This window comes from Dipodomys ordii, unplaced genomic scaffold (assembly GCF_000151885.1).
Source record: "Dipodomys ordii isolate 6190 unplaced genomic scaffold, Dord_2.0 Scaffold20, whole genome shotgun sequence".
In the NCBI taxonomy this organism is placed as follows: Eukaryota; Metazoa; Chordata; class Mammalia; order Rodentia; family Heteromyidae; genus Dipodomys; species Dipodomys ordii.
Genome location: NW_012267236.1, coordinates 6,973,714 through 6,986,057, shown reverse-complemented (window position 1 = coordinate 6,986,057; position 12,344 = coordinate 6,973,714).

The following is a 12,344-nucleotide window of genomic DNA, read 5'->3' as shown; positions in this document are numbered from 1 at the left end:
TGAGTGTGGCGCAGAGTGGTGGCAGCGGCAGAAGTGGGAGGCCCTTAGATATCTGGGGACCCTCACTGAGGAGGCTCCCCCTGTGTGGCTCAGCAGCTTCTAGAAGGTGCAGTTCATTCTCTCTCCCAGCAGATTTCTCCCCAGAGAGCCTGCTCAGACCTGCCCTCCCCACAAAACGCAGTAGCAACTCCCTGGGGCGGAAAGTGTCTCTTCTGAAAGCAAGACAAGAGTTTAATTAAGCCCTAAACGCGCGCACAGTTGAGCCTGAAATTAGGGTGGCGAGGGAGGGGGGGAAAAGGCAGCTGAGGACAGGGGAGGGGCAGGGTGGTGGGGGAGGGGGCTTCAGCCCAACCCTTCCCAGCTGAGCATAAACAACCCTGTGAGCAAACACGTCCTGATTGGCCACAAAACATTTTTGACCCAGAAAGAGGACAGCATCACCTGCCCCGCCCACCTCCCCATGCGGATGGGCATTGAGATTGGTGAAGAATCTGGAGACTGAGAAGAACGAGATCAGAAATAAAGCGAAGCCACTTTGGAGAGATGGTTCCCATGCCTTGTGTGGCCCATCCAGTGTGAACCAAGACTGGACACTGGGTCCAGCCCGCGGGCTCTGGCCGATCCAGTCAAACTGCAAGCACAGGTATGCCCAGGTTGGGGCCCCAGCCTAGGGCACACAGCTCATCTCTCCCAGGTGGGCAAAGCTCATTCTGTTGCCCCCGGCGGAAGAGAGCAGCAACCAGCCCTGGTTTGTGCAACCAGCTGGACTCCTGGCCTAAAGGACAACACTCTAAGACTTGATTCACCAGCAGCTGCAGATATTTGAGCCATGTGTATTTGAGCCATTTGAGCTTGGAACACTGACTCTCTCCTCTCTTGTCCCCAGGTCTTCCCCAGCTGTGGCTAAGACAATCAAACCACAGCCTCCTTCTTTACCTCGTAATTGATCCTCTTTGCCCTGCATTTTGGGTTTGGTCTTAATTTGCCAGGGAATAAAGGCAAGAAAAGACAGGCGGGCAGGCCTGTTCCTGCTTGTCTCTGGGCAGAGAGGCTGTTGCGACAGAAATCCTGGGTGCGTGTACAAGTGCACACGTGTAGCTGCGAAGGAACAGGCTGTACGTGGCAGGGGGTCCACTGAGATGATGATTTGTGTCATGGAGACCAGGGACCTGAGAGAGAGAAAGAGAGAGAGAGAGAGAGCAGACCCAGCTGGTGGCCTGCTCAGAGCTCACCAGCCTCCCGGTGTTGGTTCTTGGCTCAGTTCCATTCCTAGTGCTTAGGGCCACTTGCCCAGCAGGCAAGTGGAGATGGCCCAGGGGCTCTGAAGCAGGCTGTGGGTTCTTTGACTTTAACAGGCTAACTTCAAAAGATGACAAAGTGAAGCCAGGCGCTGGTGGCTCACACCTGTCATCCTAGCTACTCAGGAGGCTAAGAGCTGAAGATCACGGTTCAAAACTGGTCTAGGCAAACAAACCTCAGAGACGCTGATCGCCAGTGAACCAGTGCTGGAAGTGGACATGTGGCTCAAGAGGGAGAGTGCCAGCTGTAAGTTAAATTGCTGAAGGGCGGCACCCAGGCCCTGAATTCTAGTTCCTAGTACTGGCACAAGGTAAAAAGGTAACCATATGGTTACCTTTTAGTAGGCATGGCACAGCCATGTAAAGCAGCAGCCAAACTCTGGCCACGAAGTTGTGCCCATTTGTGTTTTCTGTCTTGCACACCTATGGCTTCTTCTGCCCTGGGGAGATGGCAAATCCTGGTGCAGCTTCTCCATCACTGAATCCCAGCTGTCCTCCGGGTACAGTAACCAGCACACCTTGGTCAGGAGGGCCTTAGCCATCGGGCAGCACAGCCTCTCTTTCTCACTGTGCACCTCTAGGTCCAAAATAACAGAAATGTGTTCTTTTCCATTCTGAAAACTAGAAGTCTGAATTCAAGATGCCAGAGGGGGATTCTCTGTCTGTGTTCATCTTCCCAGTTGTCTTTTCCTCTACTCAGTCTACCAAAGACATTAACCATCAAAGTGGGGACCTGCTCAGATAATTCAAGATGATCTCAGGAGCTCTAACTTCGTTAAATCTACAGATACTTTCCCCCCCAAATAAGGCCATGTGTACAGTCCTGGCATTTGAACTTGAACTTATATCTTATGAGGACCCCATTTAACCCGCTATACCAGCCAGTGGTTTGTCAGCTTGGATGCTCGGGGGCATCCTTTGCTCCTTCTACATCCATACAAGTTGGATTAAAGTTCTTGCTTGCTGGAAGCTGAGATTCTCTTCAGCACCAACCTCTCTACCCATTGGGCCTAGTTCTGGCCTTCAGAATAACAGAAAATGCATGTAAATAGAGTCTCTATTCGTACTCTGTCTCTGATTTCGATGGAAAAAATCAGAAAAAGAATGGAAAACCTTAGCCTTTCTCTTTCTTGCTTTTTTCACTGTTTCTTTTTTGAGACAAGGTCTTGCTATCTTGCCCAGGCTGGTTTGGAACTTGCTAGGGAGCCAAGGCTGGCTTCAAACTTGAGATCCTCCTGCTTCAGCCTCCTGAGTGCTGGAATTATAGGCATGTATCACAACACCTGGCTCATCTTTAAGAAATCTCGATGTTAAGGAAAGTAACCAGACCCTCCCTAGTGGCTCCGCCCCTGTGCCTCAGTTTCCTCACCGTAACAGCAGAGGGCAGCTGAATCCCTGTTTTGTGGGATGCATTTGGGTAACATATCCTGAAGATTCCTAATTCACACTGGCAGAGACTCTGAGAAGCCTGGAGTAAAGAGACCCTTCCAGGGACTGGGGGTATGGCTCAGTGGTAGAAGACTTGCCAGTATTGGCAAGATTCAGGTTGGACCCCCTCCTCCCATCTGCTGCCCCACAAAAACAAACAAATGAAAACAAAAACCTTCTAAATGAAAATCTCCCAAACTTAGTTAGAATCCTTTTATCAACCAGTATTTCCAGTATCTTTTCTTAACACCCTGCCAGACGTCCTCAAGATACTGGGAAATGAAGGTCCTGGTGAGCCTTAGTGGTGGTGGTGGGGTGTCTTTTCCAGCTTTCACAGCCTGTATTAATCAAACCAAATGGTTTATCCTCTTAGGTTTCCATCCCCAGCACTGTGCCAAGTATTTTGCTGGAGATAAACAAGAGATGAAAGTCAAGGTTCTGGAAATTACAAGGAACCCCCTCAACTGCAGGTGGCTAGCATGAGCGTGTGGCTAACAGCCTCCTGCTCAGGACCCAGCTCCTGCCTGGTCCCAAGCACATCGAGGGAACCTACGCAGGAAACCAAGACAGGAAGGAACATTGCTGCAGCCTCTTCCCCGAAGACCCAGACTCTGCCTCAGTCTCAGACTCTGTGCTGCCTGCCTAGCCCTCCCTGCTTAGGAAATACTGTTATGGAAGCCGAGTTGTCTGCAAGCTTTATTTGGGAGATGTCAACTCAATCCTCCTACAGTTGCTGGAAAAGAGAGTGGGGTGAGGAACAAAAAGTTCAAGGTAGCGGATCTTACAAAAGGAGAGCAGGAAGACTACCTAGACCTCCCCAGGGAAGGATGGCTAGGGAGGGAAGAGAAGGGCGTGTCCTGAGGGAGGAAGGAGGGGAGAGGCTGCTACGACTCACCTGGGTTGGAGAGGGATGAGGGGATCCAACCCAGGGCCAAAAAGAGAAGGAAATGTTGATGGTGAGCTCAACTGAGAGAGCAGAATAATCAGCAAAGGCCACCCGAGTTTATCTCCCTTCCTTTCATATATTGTGACCTGGGCTGTTACTCTCTCTTGTCTTTAGTAGCCCCAGAAAGATCCACCCAGCCTCCCATCCGCCTTCTAGAGGCACCTGCTACCTAACAATTTCCTCTGAACAAACAAGGTTCACAGAGGTTTTAGATGCAGCTTTGGTACGGTTCATTGTATCTGGGACCCTGCTAGCTACTTTTAACATGTATATTATTTAATCCTTACCACTTTTTAAAACTTTACAGGTGAGCCAGGAGGGCACCGGTGGCTCATGCCTATAATCCCAGCTACTCAGGAGGCTGAGATCTGAGGACTGCAGTTTGAAGCCAGCCAAGGCAGGCAAGTCTCTGTGAGACTCTTATCTCCAATTAACCACTCAAAAACGGGAAGTGGTGCTGTGGCTCAAGTAGTCCTAGCCTGGAGCACAAAGTGGCTCAAGGACAGTACCCAGGCCCTGAGTTCAAGCTCCACAAATGACAGGGGTAAAAAAAAAATGACAGGCAAAGATACTAAGGCTCATAGAGCTTTAGTATCTTGCCAAAAGTCAAGAGGCAAAGCAAGGAATAGTACCCAGAGGTGTGTGACACCTGATTTCACACCATTGCTTTTTAACATTAAATCACAAAGTCGCCAGAGTCTGGTGCTATGAGACGTTCTCCCCTTGGTCTGCCTTGAATCTCTGGGCTGAATCTGATGGATAGAAAGACCATGCAAGTTGAGTGGATCTGCTCCTAACCCAGCCTAGAGAGACACCACCCATGCTCTGGTCCAGTTCCTGGGGTGGGGAAATGTTTGCCTTGTGTTAACGAAAAGAAATAGATGTGATAATAAATAAATGCCCAACCCAGAGCCGCAATCGGTGTTCCTGACAATAAAGTTCTGTGTTTGCTCTTGGCTGTGGGTTATATTCATTGGCTCCGGGCTCTGCTCAGGAGCCCCTAGACACATCAAGCAGGGTGAGGCCCCAGGCACATTTTCCACTCTCCAGGTAAGGGAGAGGGAGGGTCCTTTCTGCCAAAAGATCCCAGAATTAGCCCTGAGAAAAGAGGCTTCTACATACCTGCTCCAGGCACCCCAGCCTCAGTAATGGAAGTTCACAAGGCTTCTGGGTTTTGAACTTGGAAATGGTGCCTTGCTCTTGGCATCAGGACACCAGAGTCTGGTCCCAGCTCAACCTCTGCCACCGTGGGTGACCCAAAGCAAGCCTGCTTCCCTCAGTGGGCTCCGTTTTCCTGTGTGTTTGATGGGGTGTGAGAGGATCAGGACAAATAGGTGTTGAGGTTCCTTCCATCCCTGGCATTACCAGACCCCGGAGACATGGTATCTTTTGGAACTTGTTTAAGTACATGGTGCCACATGGGTGGGGAGAAGACCCCGCAGATCCAAGACCCTGCCTCCCTTTTCTGCACCAGGGGACTGCATGCCTCAGCCAGCCTCAGATTCCCTTCCTTTCCTTTCCATTCTCTCTAGCTGTCCTGTGTGTGGAATTTCCCAATTTGCAGGATGTTTTTCAGGAACATTATCTCATCAAGCCTCACCACAACCCTGTGCGATAGGCGGAGAAAGGAATGCAGCACCGTGAGCCCCAGCCACACGCCAGCCCTTTCCCAGGCTGCTTCCTGGATGGACTCTTCCTCCAGAGCTACTGAGCCCTTTGGGGAATAAGGCAGGGTATAAACAAACGGACAGAGGAGGGGTGTTTCGGTAAGTATACACATGCATAATCCTTGCATGACCCACATCCCACCTCACAGAGGGCTCCCAGAATTGCTCCGAAATCCTAGGCTATCCATCAGGAGAGCTAGGGATTTGAACTCAGACCTGTTTAGTTTATGTCCCTTACCTCTTCTGCCACTTTCACGAAGCACAGAATCAACATGCTTCTTTGCACTTTGCAAAGTGAATTGAGTATACAGAGATAAAGTGGCTTTGTCAAGCTTTTACAGCATGCAAGTGGCAGAGCCAGGGCTCAAATGCTTGGCTTCTGCCAATAAGCCTGAGGCTGTTTCTGGAAACATCACAGCTGCATTAAAAAAAAAAAAAACCAACAGTAGGGTCCCTTCCATCTTCCTTTCCTTCCTTGCTTCCTTCTCTCCAGGGACATCCCTCCTCTCTCAAGTGCTCATATTTCCTGGGCAGAAAATTGCATGATGTGCCCATGGATGTAGATAATAGAGCCCTGTGCCCAGAACCTGCACATCTTAGAGGCTAAGGGTGAAGTGCCCCATGGGGCAATGTGTGTGCCAGCGACCCTCAGCAGCTGATCAGGATGGGTTGTGCTGGCACTTAGAGGAGATCAGAGATTCTGGTAGCAGCAGGCCCCATTTTCTTAGTTGCACACGTGAGGTGTCTGGCCATGCCTGAGTAGGCCTTCTCTGTCTAAGCCTGCGCTAAACAGGTGGATGGGGTATGAACTTGGACTCTTCCTCTGAAGTGTCACCTGGCCCCCATTCAGTACTCCCTACCCCTCTCCTTGCACAGTGGCAGCAGCCACAATCCCTTGGTCTCTGATTTGGGCTCTTGCGATTCCCTCTGCCCTTCTCCCAGTCACCAGGATGATCAGCTGGAAACTAGATGCTTCTCCTCAGGCTGTGGTGCATTTTTGTGGCCCTTGGGTCATGAAAAAGAAATCTTCCTCCAAACAGTGTGAGCAACATTATCTAAAACACTCAAGACTTAAAACTCAGCCTGGATCCTGTCTTCTACTCTCTGCTGAAGACTGTGGAATTGTCTCATGAGTCTCGGGTCTCTTTCTGTCATATGTGTGTATCTGGGCGTGTAGGGGATGACTTTGTAGGGGAAACTTACAGAAGCATCAAAGACACATAAAGTGCACACGTGTGTTTGCAGTGAGATAAGTTTGTTCAAAGTGAACACATCTGTATATACCCCTCCAGTCAAGAAACGAAGAGAACCAGAGATGTGGCTTGAGTTATAGAACGTCATCCATAAGTGAAAAGGCTGACAGTACAAGGCACTGAGTTAAAGCCCCAGTACCAGCACAAGTTCAAAGATGAGGGAGGAAGGAAGGAAGGAAGGAAAAAAGAAAGGAAGGAAGGGAGGGAGGGAGGGAGGGAGGGAGGGAGGGAGGGAAGGGAAGGGAAGGGAAGGGAAGGGAGGAAACACATCTCCTTGGTCAGCTGATTTAGACAGAGGGAGGGCGGGAGGGAAGGAAGGAAAAGAAAAGAAAAGGATGGAACTGGGTCTTCAGCCCCCTCCATCTCAGCTGTCCCTCAGCCCGGCAAGACCAATGACATTCTGCCTTTTAACATTATTGCTTAATCAAAACACTTTCTATAATGGACCAATATCTATTACTTTGTATCGGATTTCTTTTGCTCAATATTCTACTTGCTAACTAGCTATGGATATGTGTGTAGTATACACACATGTATGTATATAGTCCACACATGTAATGTACATGCATGCACACAAACATATACATATGTATATAACTAGATACACAAATAAGTTGCGTCTCCTTTTTTTTGATGAAATATTTTAAATCAAGACCTAAGCAAGGGAAAAGAGTATGGTTCAATGTTTCACATGACCAAGGCTTCCCGAATTCAATCCCTAGCACAGAAAAAAAATATGTATGTGTATATGTGTGTGACATGTGTAATATATTATGTACATCATATATATGTATAATATATAAGGTTAGCTATGTTCTTCAATATGCTTCTCTAACTAATACAGATATTATCTTACATAATATAATCAACATCATATTCCCATCCTAAAACAACTGATAACAATTTTTGGCCATCCCATATTAAAACTGTCAAAATTACGTATTTATAAATGCACAGCCTATGAGAAGGTCTGTACCCCCGCCTGGGCCTCCCTGCCCCCTTCTTCAAGTGGTACTAGCATTGCCTCTGGAATTCAGTCCCAAGCCTCTGAGTTTTCCATGGTGGATTCGAAGTCTCAAGGACACACAGCAGATCTCCATGGTCAGCTGATTCAGGAAGAGTTTAGTTTCTGAACCACCTTTACAATGTCCACCACACTGCCAAAGCCTGTCTTTGAACACCTGCCCCCAAACTGTCAGTGGCCTTACACCGAGGTCAAATCTACCTTCTTCTACATTGGTACCCATTCTAGGTTTAGCCTTGTCCTCTGAGGTCAATCCATGCAAGTCTAGCTCTTCTAGAGGGCCTCAGATATTTGGAGATATCTGAAGACAATTCTCTCCCCACCCTAATACATCTCCAGGCTAATTTACACCATTTTTCTGGCCCCAGCCAATCCTATCAAATTGCTCTTGCTCCTGGACCTAGATTTTCCTGGACCTGGTCCATTGTTAATGCTATCTGCCTTGCAATCAATCTCTCCGACCTTCACTTGTTCAAATCCTATTGGGCTCCAAGTTCATGGCTACAATTTTTCTGAGGTGTTTCAGGTGATATGTTCTCATCCACTGTATTAACAAGTAAATCCTGGTAGCTGTGTGTGGTGTTGAGTGTTCTCTGCTTTGCTTGAAAGTTAGTGAAGAATCTGTCCCATCCCTCACCAGACTCCAGATTCCTTGAAGACTGTCACTTTTTTACCTGTCTTTGTGCTTCTGGAAGTGTCTGGTAAACAATAGATGCCCACCAAAAGGGGTTCTGTATATTTACAGAGCATTAGTCAGGTGAAAGTGACAGACATTCAGGTCAAATAAGCTTAAGCAGAAAAGGAAATTTCTTGTCATTTTACCAGAAAGAAGGCTGTCTCTAGGGAAATGACCAGAGGATGCACAATGGAGTCCAGGTGATCAAACTGTCATCGCTCTCCGTTCCGTAGCTCAGCTTCCTTCTGGGCTGGCAGGACTCCTAGCAGCTTTTCCCCAAGGAGTAGTAACAATTGAGCACTTGTTTTCCAAGGATTTCAGCCAAAGCCTTAGCTCTCATTCCCATCAATCAGTGTTGGGTCATCCATACACTCGGGAAGAAATCAGCAACGGTAGCAAGGGGCATGAGATGTTCTGTTTAGCCAGAACTGGATCGTGTGACCACGTGTTCAGCCCTAGAGTTCAAGGGTAGGCCCAATACCTGGCACACGGGGTAGGGAGAGGGAGATTCCCCAGCAGAAGGATGGATGCTGGACCAACAAAATGTCATAGGTTCAACAAAGCCTGAAGGAGCTCAGGGATAAACAATCGACCTTCTTGCTCCTTGTGTTTCTCCGCACACTGTTACATTCCCTTGCTGTGATCTTGAAGCATTGACTCACCTTACCTGAACCTGTTTCCTCATCTAGAAAATGGGACAGTAATAGTATAACTTGTCTACCACCTAGGCTGTTGATAGATAAAACCCTGCTTGAGTGACTATGTATGCAGAATGGCTTAAACAGAATGATTCAATGCTATGCAGATGTGAGAATTCTTTTATGTCATTTGTACCAAGACTCTCAGGCCAGAGTTAGAATCCCACTCAATTGCCTTTTAGCTTTGGAAATGGGTGACTTTACCTGTTTTGAACAGTTTTCTTGATGTTGAATGGGGGATGGTAATTACAACTACCTCATAGAGTGAATACAAATATTAACTGAGCTAACATGTGTGACACAGTTAAAATACTATCTAGTACAAGGTAGGCCCTGTAAAAGGTTTTAATAGGTGCCCCTATTGTTATTGCCTTATGATCCCCCCCTGTTTTGTCTGCTGCTCTGTATTCTTCTCAGCTAGGCTATAAGCTGCCCAAAGGCAAGACACATCCAGGTTCACCATAAGTGCTGAGCAAATCCCTGGGAGCAGGCTGCTAGGAGGCTGTGAGACCTTGGGGGAGTTCTGGCCCCAAACCACATTATAAGAGGACAGAGTCTTCTTGAACTTCCTGCTTAGCCATGGACCTGAAGGAGGGGAGGGGCTTGAAGAATGCTTCCTCACCTGACTTCTCAGCCCCTCCCAATGGGATGGCCTCAGAGGTGGATTTCCAAGTGGGATTTGTGGACATCTGACAGGGTACTCATCCAGATCAAGAGGAGCAGGGGACAAAGTTTCTCCCAGGGGACTTCAGGGCTTCCTTTGCCCCAATGACCAATACTGGATTCAGTCCAGTCCCTTAATGGAGAGTGCAAAGCAGAGATTTGGAGATGTCCAGAACCGTGATCCAGGTCACAAGCAGCCAGAACAGGGCTGAGCTTGGCTTTTTGATCTGGTTCCTACCAAGCCCTGGGTCACCTCTCCTCGTGTAAGTCTGAGAACAGAAGGGAAGCTGGTTTCTTTCTCCTCAGGACCTGACAGACAGACCTACCAGGGATGACTTCTGACTCACAGAGATATTTCTGTATGTCTAGTCACTTTATCTCTGGACGATATCCAGCTTTTAAATAATACCAAACAAACAAAACCGGGTTACAGGGAAGTACTTCCCTTGCCTTCCCAAGCAGAGCCCCTACTCAGTCTCCAGGCCCAGTGGTGGTGGGAGGCGTGGCCTGAAAGTACTCATTTGCATCCGATTCCCAAAAAAAGTCTTGTGCAAACCTCAATGAGCAGCCACACATCACTTAACAGCAATGATACCATCTGAGAAATGCATTCATAGGTGATTCTGTCCTTGTACAAATGTTGTCGAGTATGCTTACACGAACTAAGTCAGCGTTAATGCCACTATGCAATTGTGTACTGGGTATTCAACTGGTAATTCTAAATGTGATCCAAGGCAGCCGGAAGGATTTGTTTTATTGTTTGCTTTGTTGCTTTAAATAAAGGATACCATAATTCAGCCAAGTGAATAAACCGCCATACTGTCAAGGGTACAATTGGATGAAATTTTTATGTCCCTACAAAGTGCATGGGACCACATTAAGATGGAGAATATTCCATTTGAATATAACTGTTGCGATTGCCTCTAGAACAAGATTGACTTCCTTGTGTTCTGATCTTCTTCTTGGGGTATATCTGTCCCATACACAAAATAGGATTCCTGATCGGAGAAGTCTAGTGTTACCTCACACAATCCCTAAGTAGTGAGGGTCTCCTTGGGACTTCAAAGAGGTGACCCAAGAGAGGCTGCAGGAGGGAACAACATCCTTCTCACACAGCTCCTTCCCCCAAGATGTGGATCAGGTTAGAACAGTTGCTGGGAAGCCAACCTTTCAGGGTTGCCTTGGTCAGCCCTCCAGTCAGATGATCAGCCAGAGATGGGAGTTAAAGGAGATTTCTCAGCAAGACCTCTCCCTTTGAACCATCTGGGCTGAAATCCACTTCCTGATTCTCTCTGACCAGTTCATAGTCTTTATGCAACTGGAAACATTTCCGTATTAAATAAACAGGTATCAATTACGAGATACAGCTGGCTTTCAGAAATGTCAAGCCATCATCAAGATGTGTGGTTTGCTATAAAAAATGATGGCAGAGTTGTTCAGATATGACAGATAAGAGGACAGTTTATCATAGAGTGGAATTTGCTCCTATCCTTTCAAGGTTGGCAGAACACGGGGTTTAAGTCAGGTGAGATGGCTTGAGTTCGGTTGGGCAGTCCACATGCTGGGCAGTCTTGGGGAAGCTGCTCTACCACTCTGTTCTTCGCTGCTTCTCCACATCCCATGTAGTGTTTATAGAAAGACACGTGAGTTCATGTGTGTATGAGGCTCCAGGCTTCCGGCATGGAACCCTTTCTGAACTGTGCACGCCGCTGCAGCCCAGAGAGGGCGCCCAACTGGGGGTCCCAAGTCATTTCTTGGGGGTCAAATACTGGGCCGATGGATAACCAAGGAAACTTGGGGCGGGGCAGGGCAGAGGGTGAGAAGAACCCCAACAGCCCTGTTCTCCCAGCCTACCTTGTCTCCTTCCTTCCCTCGGTCTACACGACCCCTTGCTAGGGCTGAGTGAGCGCTAGGGTTGTTTATTTGCTCAACTGAGAGCGCAAGGAGCACTGGTAAGTTAAAGCCAGGGCATTTGTAGTTCGTGGTTTCAGGAGACCCCCCCCCCAAGTGAGAAACACATCCTGACGGAGGCAGACTCGGCCAGGGGGAAGAGCCAGGTGTCTAGAGAATCTCAGCTGACTCCCCACCCACTCCTCAGTTTCCCGGGACAAGGTACTCAATCTCAATCTCACTTTTCTTCATCAGCAACCGCGGAATGAGACCCACCCCAAACCCTTGTGTGGATTCCAGGAGCCGATTTTGTTTTGTTTTGTTGTTTCCCCGAATGGCACTTGACTCGGCTAGTGCGCGTCAGAAAGCTCTGCGTAGCCCTCCCAGAACTCCCCAAGTGCGAGGCCGGGAGGACTTCCCACGGAGAGGAGAGGGCGCGGCGCTGGGCTTGCAGGCTGCATTCTCGGCTGGGCTTCAGATGGAACCGGGAGATCCGTCAGGAGCCTGGCAGCCCCCAGCGAGCAGCTCTGTGTCCAGGGTGTTAGGGACGGACCGTGGTGGATCTCGGGGCCCCCGGCGGGCGCCCGGTGAAAGGCAGCACAAGTTCTGGAGCAGGGCAAGGGCAGGATCAAAGCGCAGAGGCAGGCCGGGCGCACCAAAGGGAGGCCAGCGGCTTGCATCAGCACAGATTCCGTGATGCTCGGCAGACGTCTGGGGGCTGCTGGGCTTTACGGGAACCCACAAGAAAGGAAAGGACCCGGGGGTGCGGGGTGGGCGAGCCGGTGAGCGAGGGGGCGCTCG